At 39.8% G+C, this 12,993-nt stretch overlaps 1 long non-coding RNA gene across 1 annotated transcript; it reads right to left on the bottom strand.

The window, feature by feature from the left end:
- Window positions 1-1,127: 1,127 nt before the first annotated feature.
- On the bottom strand, window positions 1,128-9,832 carry LOC103100883 (uncharacterized). The gene is made up of 4 exons (XR_458313.3): window positions 8,961-9,832; window positions 8,321-8,473; window positions 7,727-7,898; window positions 1,128-2,590 (listed from the first exon to the last, which is right to left on the bottom strand). It is a non-coding gene; the product is annotated as an uncharacterized LOC103100883 (long non-coding RNA).
- Between the last annotated feature and the right edge of the window lie 3,161 nt (window positions 9,833-12,993).

Genomic DNA, 12,993 nt, shown 5'->3' with positions numbered 1-12,993 from the left:
GGAGAATAAGAAAAATAGATAAGGTTTTCAGACTGGTCTTGGCTGTTGGCCAAAGCCGGAGGACCCACTTCCAGTCTGGGAATTCAACTTAGGGACTCCTGTTTGACCTAACCCCATCCTAAATATCCTATCCCAAACAAAAGGTGTTTATTTATTCAATAGCAGTCAGATCTTTTTTTGAAATTTTATTTAATTGATTAATTTAGAGCATTGTTCCAGGATTACAAAAACCATGTTTTTTCCCTCCCCTCCCTCCAACCCCTCCCATATTCGGCATGAAATTCCACTGGGTTTTACATGTGTCTTTGGTCAAGAGCAGTCAGATCTTTTAAGAATAATCAGAAGGTTGGAGGGTGGAGGTTTGGTTCAGGAGGGAGATCTCTATCAGGGTCAAGTAATGTGATCTCTCTTCAGCAGGGGTTTTATCAGAGGGTACACCCAGGAAAATTAGGTTTTGCAAAATTTCCTAATCACCATCATTCTCCATTCCTGTGATGTGCTCAATTCTGGTAAAGTCCTCTGTTTACCTGTGTCATCATCTTATCGGATAGGGACAGAGGGAGCTCTCTGCCCAGACAGGGAGGGAAAACCCTCAAGGGAATTAGTTCAACAGCACAATCAAACTAACCTTCAACCATCATCTCAGGGGTTCTCCTCAATTCCCTTTTAACAATATATGTATATAAAAGTATAAAAGGGACAGATACAGATTAAACAAAAACAACAATTCTTACCTTCTGTCTTAGAATCGATACTAAGATACTAAGATTGACTCCAAGGCAGAAGAATGGAAAGGGCTAGGCAACGGGGGTCAAGTGACTTGCCTAGGGTCACACAGCCAAGAACTGTCTGAGGTCACATTTGAACCCAGGACCTCTTACCTCCAGACCTGGTTTTCTGTCGACTGAGCTATTATTGATTAATATCAACACTAAGACAGAAGGTAAAGGTTTAAAGAAGTCTTAAGAAAATAAATAGAAACAAACAAGACAATTTTATATAGACATAGCTTTTTTGTCAAATGATGTCTTCTCTAGAACAGGGAAGTAGGGAGAGGGGGAGATACCTGGGAATCTTAATGTAACAACCAAATTAATTACTTTTTTAAAAAAGAAAAGAAACGACCAGGAAATTCACCCCCTCTCCCACCACCATACACACAAGAGCATATAATCCTTAGCAGCTTAACATACCAGAGGTAGGAGAGGGAGCACAGACAGGAAACCTGTATAGGGAGGTTGCATTACTGCAAAGTAGATGCAGTGATCATGCTCCTAGGAAAGCATCTGCAGCAGAAAACTTGCCCAAGTCTGCTGTTGCTGTTTATCTCTCTACTACGTTGTCCCTGATGCTACCCAATTGGAAGCTGGCTGGTCATGTTATTGCAAGCCATGTTCTCCTGTGTTCATTGCTGAGGTCCTTTGCTGTTCTTTTCTCTGTTCCACACCTGCACCTGCTCCTAGCTGAGATGAACTGCTCTGTCTCTGCTGTTACCACCTGTTGGCTCTCCACAGAATCGTGGATATTAATTAGTCTTTTCTCCAGCAGGATCGGTGTCTATTAGTTCTTATAGATCAAGCCCAAGGTGCTATTTTAGCTCTTCTGTATTTATGCCTGCCAGAGAAGTGCTTTGATGTTAAGTCTTTCTTTGGAGCTGCTTGTTTCTCTCAGATTCCTACTCCTACAATTCAAGAGTCTAGATTTTTATTTATTTATTTAGCTAAAATATCTAATTTGATCGGTGTAGGGGCTCCAGGTGAAGAATCCCCTCTTAGCAGTGCAGATTTACACTTTCTTCAACATTTAGTTTTAGACTTGCCCAGCTTACATGAGGTTAGTTAAGTGACTTGCCCAGGGTCATATGGTCATTATGTAGTAGAGGTAGGACTTGAACAAAGGATTTCCTGACTCTGAGGTCAGTTCTCTGTTCCCTATCCAGGCTGCCTCTCCAAGTTAAAGAGGAAATTTCTTTTGACTTTCATCCATGTCAGTTGGGGTCCATGCATATCATCTCGTGAGATTCACTTGACAGGACCAGAAAGGGCAGGGTGAGGATGGATATTTATTTCTTACTGTCCTGAGAGAGCAGTGAAACTGCTGCCTTTCCCACCTGAGGAGTCTGAGATATTCTGGGCTATTTTATGACCCCGTCCCTCTCCTCCCCTTTTAGCCAACCACTGGGCATCCTGGCATGTCACTGCAGCTCAGACTTGCAGAACTCTGCTGGGCCAGGGTGTGCTAGGAAAAGTTTACTTGTTGGCTCTCCAGAAAAGAAAAAAGCCATGCCCAACACATTTTTAAATTTAATCTACAGTGTCAAAAATTTCTCCATCACTTTGTAGACACACAACAAAACAATAAATCCAACCTCTTTGCCGATTTCCAAGGTATAAGTGCTTATAGTTTAAATTAGCAGTCAGTTCCCGTGGGGTTTTAGCTGGTTCCATCACATGGGGTGGAGGAGGACTAGAGCCCCTCTGCCTTTGGACTGCTTCTCTTTTCTCTGACCAAGCAGCTAGTGTCACGGGAAGGAGAAGGACCAGGATTGGGTGGTGTTAGCATTGGAGGCACAAAGTCGTCCTTAGACCTTCTGGAAAAAAAAAAAAGAGATTTCCCCATAAAAAGGCATTCCTTTCATCCAGCGGTGGGCTATGGTAGGTTCTAATGTTGTTTCTGGTCCAAAAGGCTCTGACTCTGCCAAATTCTATAGCTCAAAATGTTTTCTGGGGAACTCCAATGAGGCTCTGTACTCCTTGCTGCTGACTGGCCATCTGTAAAATGGGGATAATCATATCTACTTGGGGAGATCAAATGAGACATATGTGTGTGTGTGTGTGTGTGTGTGTGTGTGTGTGTGTGTGTGTGTGTGTGTAAAGTTCTTGCAAACCTTAATATACCTTAAAATTGTCTAACAAACAATATAAATGCTAGCTATTTTCATGACTGCCCTGAACCTGGGAACACCTGTCGAGGCAGACTCCCAGAGACAGAAGGCAATCCAGCAGAGCCAGGGTGCCAGCTGGGAAGGGACTGAGGAAACTATAGAACTAGCTCCAGAATTTAAATGTGGATAGACATTCCTAAGTTGATTTAGGCAGGGGGAACCTAGTATTATCCCAGAGCTTGTATTTTTGCCTATCTTTTTACTCCACTTAAAAACCATCCAAACAACATTTATTAAATGCCTACTGTGTGTGCCAAATTTGGTCTCAGTCAATTTTTAGCTGTGTGATCCTGGGCAAGTCACTTAACCCACATTGTCTAGCCTTTGCCACTCTTCTGCTTTAGAATCAATAAACAGAAGTTAAGGGTTGTAAAAAAATGCCTACTATGTTCCAGGCTCTGTGCTAAATTCTGGGAATACAAAAAGAGACCCCAAACAGTCCCTATCCTCAAGGAATTCACAGTCTAATAGCACATTCCCTAGCATACAGTATATAGTATAGCAACCTCTTAATGGATGTTTGTTAAATGAAAATCCCCAGGATGTTCAGATCTTTTTTCTGGCAGCAAGAAGCAGAAAAAGCCAAATTGTTTGTCAATCATCTTTCTGGGTCCCTGATCTCAGGATCTTAATCACTCTTTTGACTTCCTTGGGTTTCTTATCCATGTTTATTTATACAACAAAACCCAATAGATTCACAACTAAACTATCTCACTCTTTCCCCATCCCCCTGACCCAGATATAAGCCAGAGTTTTTCCGAGGGGTCTAATTATGTAAAGACAAGTTGAATAAAAGACCTATTATGGTTTCATTAGACATGTAGTGATCTCTGCCTGAACTCAGATGCCCAAATCTCTTTATTTGGCCCAAGTACTAATCCATTGGGTCATACCTATTGTTCGAAGTCCAGTTATTGAAATGATCCTCTCAGGATGAGAGTCAATATCATATAAAAAGTACTGCACTAGCCTATCCCAGGGAGGCTTCTATCCAATTCAAACCCATGCTGCTAGAATATTTCCAGGGGCTCTGTTGTTGTCTGAGGCATAAGCTTCCTCTCTCCTGTCTTTTCTACCATTTTAATGATTCTTCACATGGCCGCCATTACCATGGGTGCTCATTCACTGTACTGGGACCCTCTAGTTTCCACTACTCCTTTTCCAAACTTCCTGTTTCTGTGAAGATAACCACCATCATTCCAATCTCCCAGGCTTATTTCCTCAGCATTATCTTCACCCCAAAGTCACCCTCATCACACCCAATTAATCAGTTGTTTCTACATCTATAATATCTCTAGTATCCATCCCCTTCTTTCTACTACATGGCCGAGTTCAGGGACCCCATCCTCATCACCTCTTGGCTGGACTATTGCAAAAACCTACTAATTGGTCTCTTTGCCTCAAATTTCTTGCCTCTCAAATTGATCCCTGATTCTTCTCAGAAGCAAAGTGAGTCAAACAAAGTGGCAGGGAGAAATTCCTTCCCAAAATAATCTTGGGATTGTTTCCATCAGTGGATCTCAATGTTAGAACTTATTTGCTTTTTCAGACTCTGATCTTCCCTTAACTAGGTCCTCCAGGACCTAGCCATGGCCACATTGTCTTGGACTCAAGATGATACAGGTAAGCAGCATGTCCTGCTGGAATAATTCCTCTAGAAGAAAAGCAACCTTGGTATTCTTCTGCTCCTTGTATTTCTTCTGAATTTTCTTGAACCACTTCTTATTTAGTATTTCCTCCTCTTCCTCAGGAATCAGTTTTGTTCTCTTCTTCCTGCCCAGAGATGGGTCATGGACTTGCCCTCCTGACAGCAGGTGACTGTGGGATTTGAGTACAGTATGGTTCTTTACCAGTCTTTATCTGGACTGGCTCATTGTTGGATATGTCCTTGACCACATGGACAATCTTACATGGACAGTGCTTGGAGCTCTACAAGAAGTAGTCCACATCTAGCCTCAGTCCTGATGCCCCAGATTATTGGCACTTCAAATTCTCACTATGTATATAAAGATACTTGATTTTCCCAATTATATGTAATAACAATTTTCAACATAAATTTTTAGAAATTATAAGATTCAAATTGTCACACTCCCTCTCTTCTCTTCTTCTCATCTCAGAGATGACAAGCAATTTGATCTGGTTACACGTGTATTATCATGTAAAATTTATTTCCATATTAGTCATTATTGCAAGAGAATCTCATATAAAATCAAAACACCAACATAAAAACATTAATAAACTAGTGTGAAAAATCATGCTTTGATCTATATATGACTTCAACAGTTTTTGTTTGGATGTAGAGAGCATTTTTTGTCTCAAGTTCTTTCAAATTGTCCTAGATCATCCTATTGCTGAGAGTAGCTGAGTCTTTCACAGTTGATCATTGCATAATATTTCTGTTACTGTGTACAATATTCTCCTGGTTCTGCTTATTTCACTCTGCATCAGTCCATGAAGGTCTTTCCAGCTTTTTCTGAAATCATGTTGCTCACTGTTTCTTATCACATCACCATCATATCCCATAATTTATTCAGCCATTCACCAACCAATGGACATCTCAATTTCCAATTCTTTGTCTCTACAAAAAGAGCTATTATAAATGTTTTTGTACAAGTAGGGCCTTTCCCCCTTTTATGATCTCTTTGGTATATAAAACCAATTCTAGTATTTCAGAATCAAAGGGTATCATTGTTTTATAGCCCTTTGGACATAGTGTGGAGAGATATCCACAAAACCCACAAATTCTATTTCTGACATTTCTGCCTGTGTGACCTTGGGTAAGTCTCTTACTATCTGGATAACTCAATTTTCTCATCTGTAAAATGAGGATATTGGACTCAATGGCTTCAAATGTTCTTTCTAGCTCTAATTTTTTTTTAATTCCCAGTGCCCAGCAGAGTCTAGAGCAGTGATAGTGAACCTTTTAGAGATGGAGTGTCAGGTCCTGCTCCCAACCCACATCCCAGACCACTGAGTACCATGCCCACCCCACTCCCAGAGACCACATGCTGTGCCCCATCACCCCACCCAGTGCCTTGCTCCCTTACTCCACATAGAGGAGGGAGAAAGTGCTCCCATTGAGCTGCTGGGTGGAGGAGTGAATGAAATGAGGAATGTCCTCAGTGAGTGTAGAGAGAGTAAGGGGATGGCCAGAGCACTCTTCTCCCTTCCAGCTCTGCCACCTGTGAGTCACCCACCCAATGAGCTCCCATTGGCTGCTGGGCATAAGGATGAGGTATGTAAAAAAATGTCAGGCATAGAGGAGAGGGGGAGGGAAGCAGCTCCACCTGAGTCCCTCTGCCTTTCTAGTAATGAACTGCATGGGGGGGGGGGCATCTGCATGCCCATGGAAAGTGCTCTGTGTGCCATCTTTGCCACCTGTGCCATAGCTTTGCCATCACTGCTCTAGAGTATAAAAGAAGCTCAGTAAATACTCATTGATTGATTGTAATATGTGTTAGCACTCCAGATGTGCTGAAATAAATTTCTCTTTTTTGGGTTTTGGTCAGAGGTGGGCATAGGCATGAAGCAGACCATAAGGCTTTCCTAATGTAAATATCTACACCTAGAAAATTGGCAAAGCAGATAAAAACAGTTAATGTCAGAGCTGTTATGGAAAGACAGACATATAAATGAACACACTGTTGGTGGAACTGTGGGCTTACTGAGCCAACCATTCTGGAGAGCAATTCAAAACTGCTAAGAAAGAAAATCCATTCACACAAAAATGTCCACACTTGACTCAGCAATCTCACCGATAGCCAAATGTCCCAGGAAGGTAAAAATAGAATAAAGGTTCCATATACCCTCAAATATTTTAGTAATAATTGTTGTAGTAGGGAAGAGCTAGAAAGTATTGTTGATTACTATTGAATATATTGATTAAGAAATGCTTTTTTAAAATGGTGGTCTATGAATATAATAAAATATTACTCCTAAGAAACCATTACTCTTAAAAATAATATGAAATAAAAAAGAAGAAAATGTATGTAAATCATATAGAAAGAAATAAAAATCAGGAACACTATACACATCTATAACTATAAATAATACTAAAAGAGAGCATTCTATAGCTTGATAAGGCTTGAAAGGTACTTTCCATGTCATATCATTTGATTCTCATAATTGGGGAGGTAGGTGTCATTATCCATTTATAGATGAGAAAAATGAGGCAGAAGGGGTTTAAGTGTTTTGCCCAGAGTCATACAATGAGTGTCTGAGATAAAATCCAAACTTAGATCTGTCCTACCCCAGTTAAGCAATCTATCCAACATGCCAGAAAAATAAAACCAAATGCCATGTAATTGTAATGACCAAGCTTGACCCCAGAGAAACTGCAATTCCCTCCCTTATATGCCTAGGAAATACACAGACTCCATTTTGCTGAACTGTATTTTTTGCTTCTTTTTTCTATTTGATTTATTTGTTATAAGGGATAATTTCCTGAGTAGGAAAGAGAAGGGATATGTTCAATAAGGAAGGTAATATAAACAAAAGATATGAATGAAATTAGAACAAAAACAAAAGCCCTTACCTTCCATCTTATAATTAATAGATAATAACAATTTTAAAAAAGAGCACTAAAGGCTAGACAATGTGGATTAAGTGATTTGTCCAAGGTCACCCAGCTAGGAAGTATCTGAGGCTATTTGAACCCAGGACCTCCTGTCTCTAGGCCTGGCTGAGCCACCCAGCTTCCCCCTGAAAAATTTAAAAGATAAAATAAATGAGACAGGAGATAGTGGCCATTAGAACAAAATCATCTTCTTTTTTCTACCTTACCTGATCCAGATGCAGGTGAGGAATCTAGACAGGTAGGGAACAGGAAATGATCAGGAGGCTTTGTTGAGCTACCGAGGAACTCTCAAATCTGGCCAACTTGATCTTTTGTCCAATCATGGGGAGATGGAAAGGATACAAGGGTGCTTGGATTGGAAGGTTAAAAATTAGAATTCTGCAAATGAATGAAAGATTATATGCTGCAGCCTCTAGCTGATACTTTTATTTTACAACAGTTTTGTTATTTTATTTAAGCTTCTTGTGGAAGTCTGAGAAATTAAGGGGAAAAAAACAGGGATTAAAGAAGTTTTCCTATGGGGAGGGTGCATCATGTTCTGATTGAATTATCCACATATACACCCTAGATTCTAGGGAGAAGATCTAAGGGGAGAGAGTGGGGAGTTCTCCCAAAGACAGAGAAAGCTGGGAAATTACCCCAACATTTCTCCTAGTGTTGAGTGGTGCCCATGATAAAAGAGGTTGCCTGCTTGTTTAGCAGTGCCTAGTTTATATATAGAGTCCCAGGTCATCCATCCAGGAAGTGAAGGCTTAGGGTTGCACTGTCTGCCCTAGCCAATTTTTAGTAGAAGTGCTTACCTTGAAAAATGGCAGGTAGGTGGCGCAGTTGGCTGGGTGCCAGACCTGGAGTAAAGAAGACTCATCTTCATGAGTTCAAATTTGGCTTCTGACATTTTCTGTCTGAGTGATCCTGGGCAAGTCACTTAGCTCAGTTTCCATTCATCAAATGAGCTGGAGAAAGAAACGGCAAATCACTCCAGGCTCTTTGCTAAGAAAACCCCAAATGGAGTCATAAAGAGTCAAACATGACTGAACAACAATTACATCTTGAAAATCAGCAAATGGTACAAATCAGGACTTGATTGCTTGTTTTGCTGATTTCCAGCCTTAAGAAAGTATTAGAGAAAATGTTAAAGCAGATTAAACTCAAAAGGGTATATTTTGGGGGGACAGGGAAGAGAAACACACTCTTGGGTGAAGTATATTCCAGAAAACCCCAAGAGGGAAATTTAATACCAAAGGTAAGCGCCCAAGCTCTGGGGGCAAATGGACCTAATTGGTACCCATCGTCTGACATAGATGGTAACATCTTTGCAGCCTGGTACCAGGATTTCCCCTACAGTGTCTCTTCCTGCCACTAGAGGGCAGGAGGGAAGCATGACCGAAAGCCTTCCCAGGTAACTGTAGGAAAACCTCCCAAGGAAGTTACAAAACTAACATTTCCTCTTGTTTTAAACGATCCTTCTTCTTAGACATGATGAATTAGCCTCTCTGATTCTCTAGCACTCTGCAAGGCCTCCTTGACTGCATTCTTGGAATGGTGGAGAAAGCACCGAGACTAAAATCAGAGGACAGAGTTCAAGTGGTGCCTTTGTTACTCAGTATTTACAAGATCGTAAGAGAGCCTTGCAGCCACCCTAGACCTCAGTTTCTTCATCTGCAAAAAGAAGGAAGTGGATTATTAGATGATGTCTAAAGTCCCTTCTAGTTCTAGATTTCTGATCCTATGATATTATGGTTAATAACATTATTATTACTAATAATTAATGATAAATTAGTTGATTGGGCAACCTGGGATCCAGAGGAACTAAGTTCTAATCTGGTCTAAGGCACTTACTAGCTCTGTGACCTTGGATGAGTCACTTAACTCTCTTAGCTTCAATTTTCTCAACTGTAAAATGAGCTGGAGAAGGAAATAGCAAGCCACTCCAGTGTCTTTGCCAAGAAAACCCCAAAGAGGGTCATGAAGTGTCACACAACTAAAACAACTTAACAACAAGCTCATGAGAGGAAGTTTTAACTCAATCTATGTGTATGTCACTTGAGTAAGGAAAAACGCCACATCTAGGATGGAAGAGTTCTCTGCTCCCCTGAAAGAAAGGATGGCCCAGATTCCCTGGGAAGCTCATCTATACAGAAGGTAGCCAGCATGGGCATCTGCTGGGTGGACTCAGAATCCCAAATCCTAATCAATGCCAATGAGGTAATAAAAACTCTAATTCATTTCATCCAAGAGAGGGAGAAAACAGAACTGTGAACCATATCTCTAAGGATAAGAATAACTCATTTCTTTTTTTAATTTTTAATTAATTAAATTAATTTTGAATATTTTCCCATGGTTAAATGATGCATGTTCTTTTCCTCTCCTCTTTTCTCCCCCCTCCCATAGCCAATGAGTAATTCCATTGGGTTATACATGTATCATTGTTCAAAACCTATTTCCATATTATTGATAATTGCACTAGAATGATCATTTGAGTCAACATCCCCAATCATATATCCCCATAAAACCATGTCATTAGGCAGTTGCTTTTCTTCTGTGTTTCTGTTCCCACAGTTCTTTCTCTGAATGTGGATAGTGTTCTTTCTTCTGTGAGAAGGGAATTTATATTTTTATTTGATCAGAGATTTAGATTTCCCTTCCGTTTGTTTTGAATTTGGGTCAATCAGCAACCAGGAAATTGATCCCACAGGCACTGCCCCTCCATGCCAGGCTAATTGAGGAATTGTGATTGGTTCCTGGGGAGTGGTGTAAGAGAGCTAGTGGGTATAGTAAAGATTTATAAGATGTGACTCAGCAGGAAGCTGGGGGTGGGGTGTATTTTCTGAGGCTGAGATTTGGAGACAGACATTGAGTTGTTGGGCTCTGGATTATTAAGCTAGAAAATTTTTCACCTCCTTTCTATATTTCTCTCTTATTTTTCTTTTTTCTTACTAATAAATCTAGCTATTAACACTCTTGTGACTTACGGGTTAATTACAATTTTTGGCCACCACCCATTCTAACCATTCCACTCCTAAATCCCTCAGAATTGTCCTGGGTCATTGCATTGCTGCTGGAAGAAAAGTCCATTACATTCAATTGTGCCACAGTGTATCAGTCTCTGTGTACAATGTTCTCCTGGTTCTGTTCCTTTCACTCTGCATCAATTCCTGGAGGTCATCCCAGTTCACATGAAGTTCCTCCATTTCTTTATTCCTTTTAGCATAATAATATTCCATTACCAACATATGCCACAATTTGTTCAGTCATTCCCCAATTGATGGACACCCCGTCATTTTCCAATTTTTTGCTACCACAAAGAGTATGGCTATAAATATTTTTGTGCACATGTTTTTCTTTATTATCTCTTTGGGGTACAAACCCAGACAGGCAGTTTTTTAAAGCCCTTTGGCATGTAACTAACATCTCTATAATGACTTAAAGCTTACAGATTACTTTCTTCACAGCAATGAGGTATGTATGATGATCTTATGAGATAGGTAATACAAATGTGGATAGAGTACAAGACCCAGAGTCAGAAAGTTTTGTTGTTGTTGTTCAGTCGTTTCAATTGTCTGACTCTTTGTAACCCCTATTTAGAGGTTTCTCAGCAAGGATGTTGGAATGGTTTGCCATTTCCTTCTCCAGATCATTTGGCAAATGAGGAAACTGTGGTAAACAGTATGAAATGACTTGCCCAGGATCACACAACTAGGAAGTATCTGAGGCCAGATTTGAACTCAGGATAGGTTCAAATTGAGCCTTAGATATTTACCAGCTGTTGTAAGATTTAAATTAATATCCAATAACTCCAAGTATTATATTTTATAAGATTTATTAATAGTCACTTGAAGTAGAAGAAAAAAGAAATAGAAGTAAAACCTGAGTAAAACTCTCCTGCTTCTCACCTCACCCCATCTCCACAAACCACAATCAGAGGTAAAAAAGAGCAAGGGACAGAGCTACGCAAAACTTCTATCCTCCCTATGTTAGTACATAATGAGAGAGGGAACATGGGAAGCTGGGATTTAGAATTCTGTGGAGCAAATCCTAATTACACAATCCCCCTTGCAATTCCATGGGGAAATGAACATGTAGAAATCTCCCAGATTTACATGCCTAGTTTCCTCAGTGAATCAGTACACATAATCAACTTACATCTCTAAAGATCTTTAGAGGTATATAAAATATTGTACTTTCTAAGGGGAAATTACAATAATTTGGAGCTAAGACAAAAATAAGAGAAAGAGAGCAAAACAAATGATTGGTGGGTGCATTGACAAAAAGCCAATTAGGGAGCAGTCCCCTTTGACATAAGAGTGTACATTCAAAATAAATGCATTCAACCCCCCACAGTTCAATTTCACTACATCCTAAAGTTCATTATGGATTTTTTGTTGCTGTATGTGATTTCTGCAGGCTTCTTTATGGCTGCCTTCTCCAAACAATTCACTTTCTTGATTTGGGGAGGTAGCAAGTTTCTTATCCTAAAATTACTCTCAAACAAGAAAAATTTTTATAAATCTAGAATTTTAAGACAACAATACGACAATGGCTCTGCTTTTCTCTTGGTCACAGTGTAACATCTCTTCGTGGTTGCCAAAAATGTAAGATTTAAATTAATATCCAATAACTCTAAGTATTACATTTTATAATATTTATTAATAATCACTTGAAGTAGAAGAAAAAAGAAATAGAAGTAAAACCTGAGTAAAACTCTCCTACTTCTCACCTCACCCCACCTCCGCAAACCATGATCAGGAGAAAAGAGAACAAGGGGAAGAGGTACGAAAAACTTATATCCTCCCCATGTTAGCCCATAAGGTGAGAGGGAACATGGGAAGCTGGGATTTAGAGTTCTGGGGAGAAAATCCTAATTACACACTGTGAATAAATCATTAACCTTTATTTGCCTCAGTTTTCTCTTCTATAAAATAGAAATGATAACAGAACCTACCTCCCAGGTTGCTGTGAGGATTAAATGAGATAATATTTACAATTGCCATAGTGCCTAGCACATAGAAGGTGCTAAATAAATGGAATTTATTATTACAGGGAAAGAAATACTAAGCAAATTCTGCTCAGAATCTTCAAGATAGAGTCTTCTTGAAAAAAGTTAAAGGATCAGGGCATAATTGGGGATCACATGAACAGAGATTTTTTATAATATATATATATATATATATATATTCATATATATATATATATATCTTTCCATGGATTCCATGGAGGTGGAATGAAGTGGGATGGGGGTGCCTAGGAGAGACCATGGCATAGGTATGGGCATTATAAGACTAGTTCTGGTTGACTAACTGACAAAGATGAGGCTACAAAGGCATTCAGTCACTGTCACTTCCTCTTTGCCTTATATTCTTAGGGAAGCTTGGTGACTCCTTCAGAAACAACAAGCAGTAAAGGGAAAGGTGCCTATAGGGTTAGAGGGAAGGCTTCCTGAAGGAGGTGGCATTATAGCCATTTCTTATAGGAG

The sequence above is a fragment of the Monodelphis domestica genome, chromosome 1 (assembly GCF_027887165.1).
Source record: "Monodelphis domestica isolate mMonDom1 chromosome 1, mMonDom1.pri, whole genome shotgun sequence".
NCBI classification, from domain to species: Eukaryota; Metazoa; Chordata; class Mammalia; order Didelphimorphia; family Didelphidae; genus Monodelphis; species Monodelphis domestica.
This window is presented reverse-complemented; position numbering and strand designations above follow the sequence as displayed.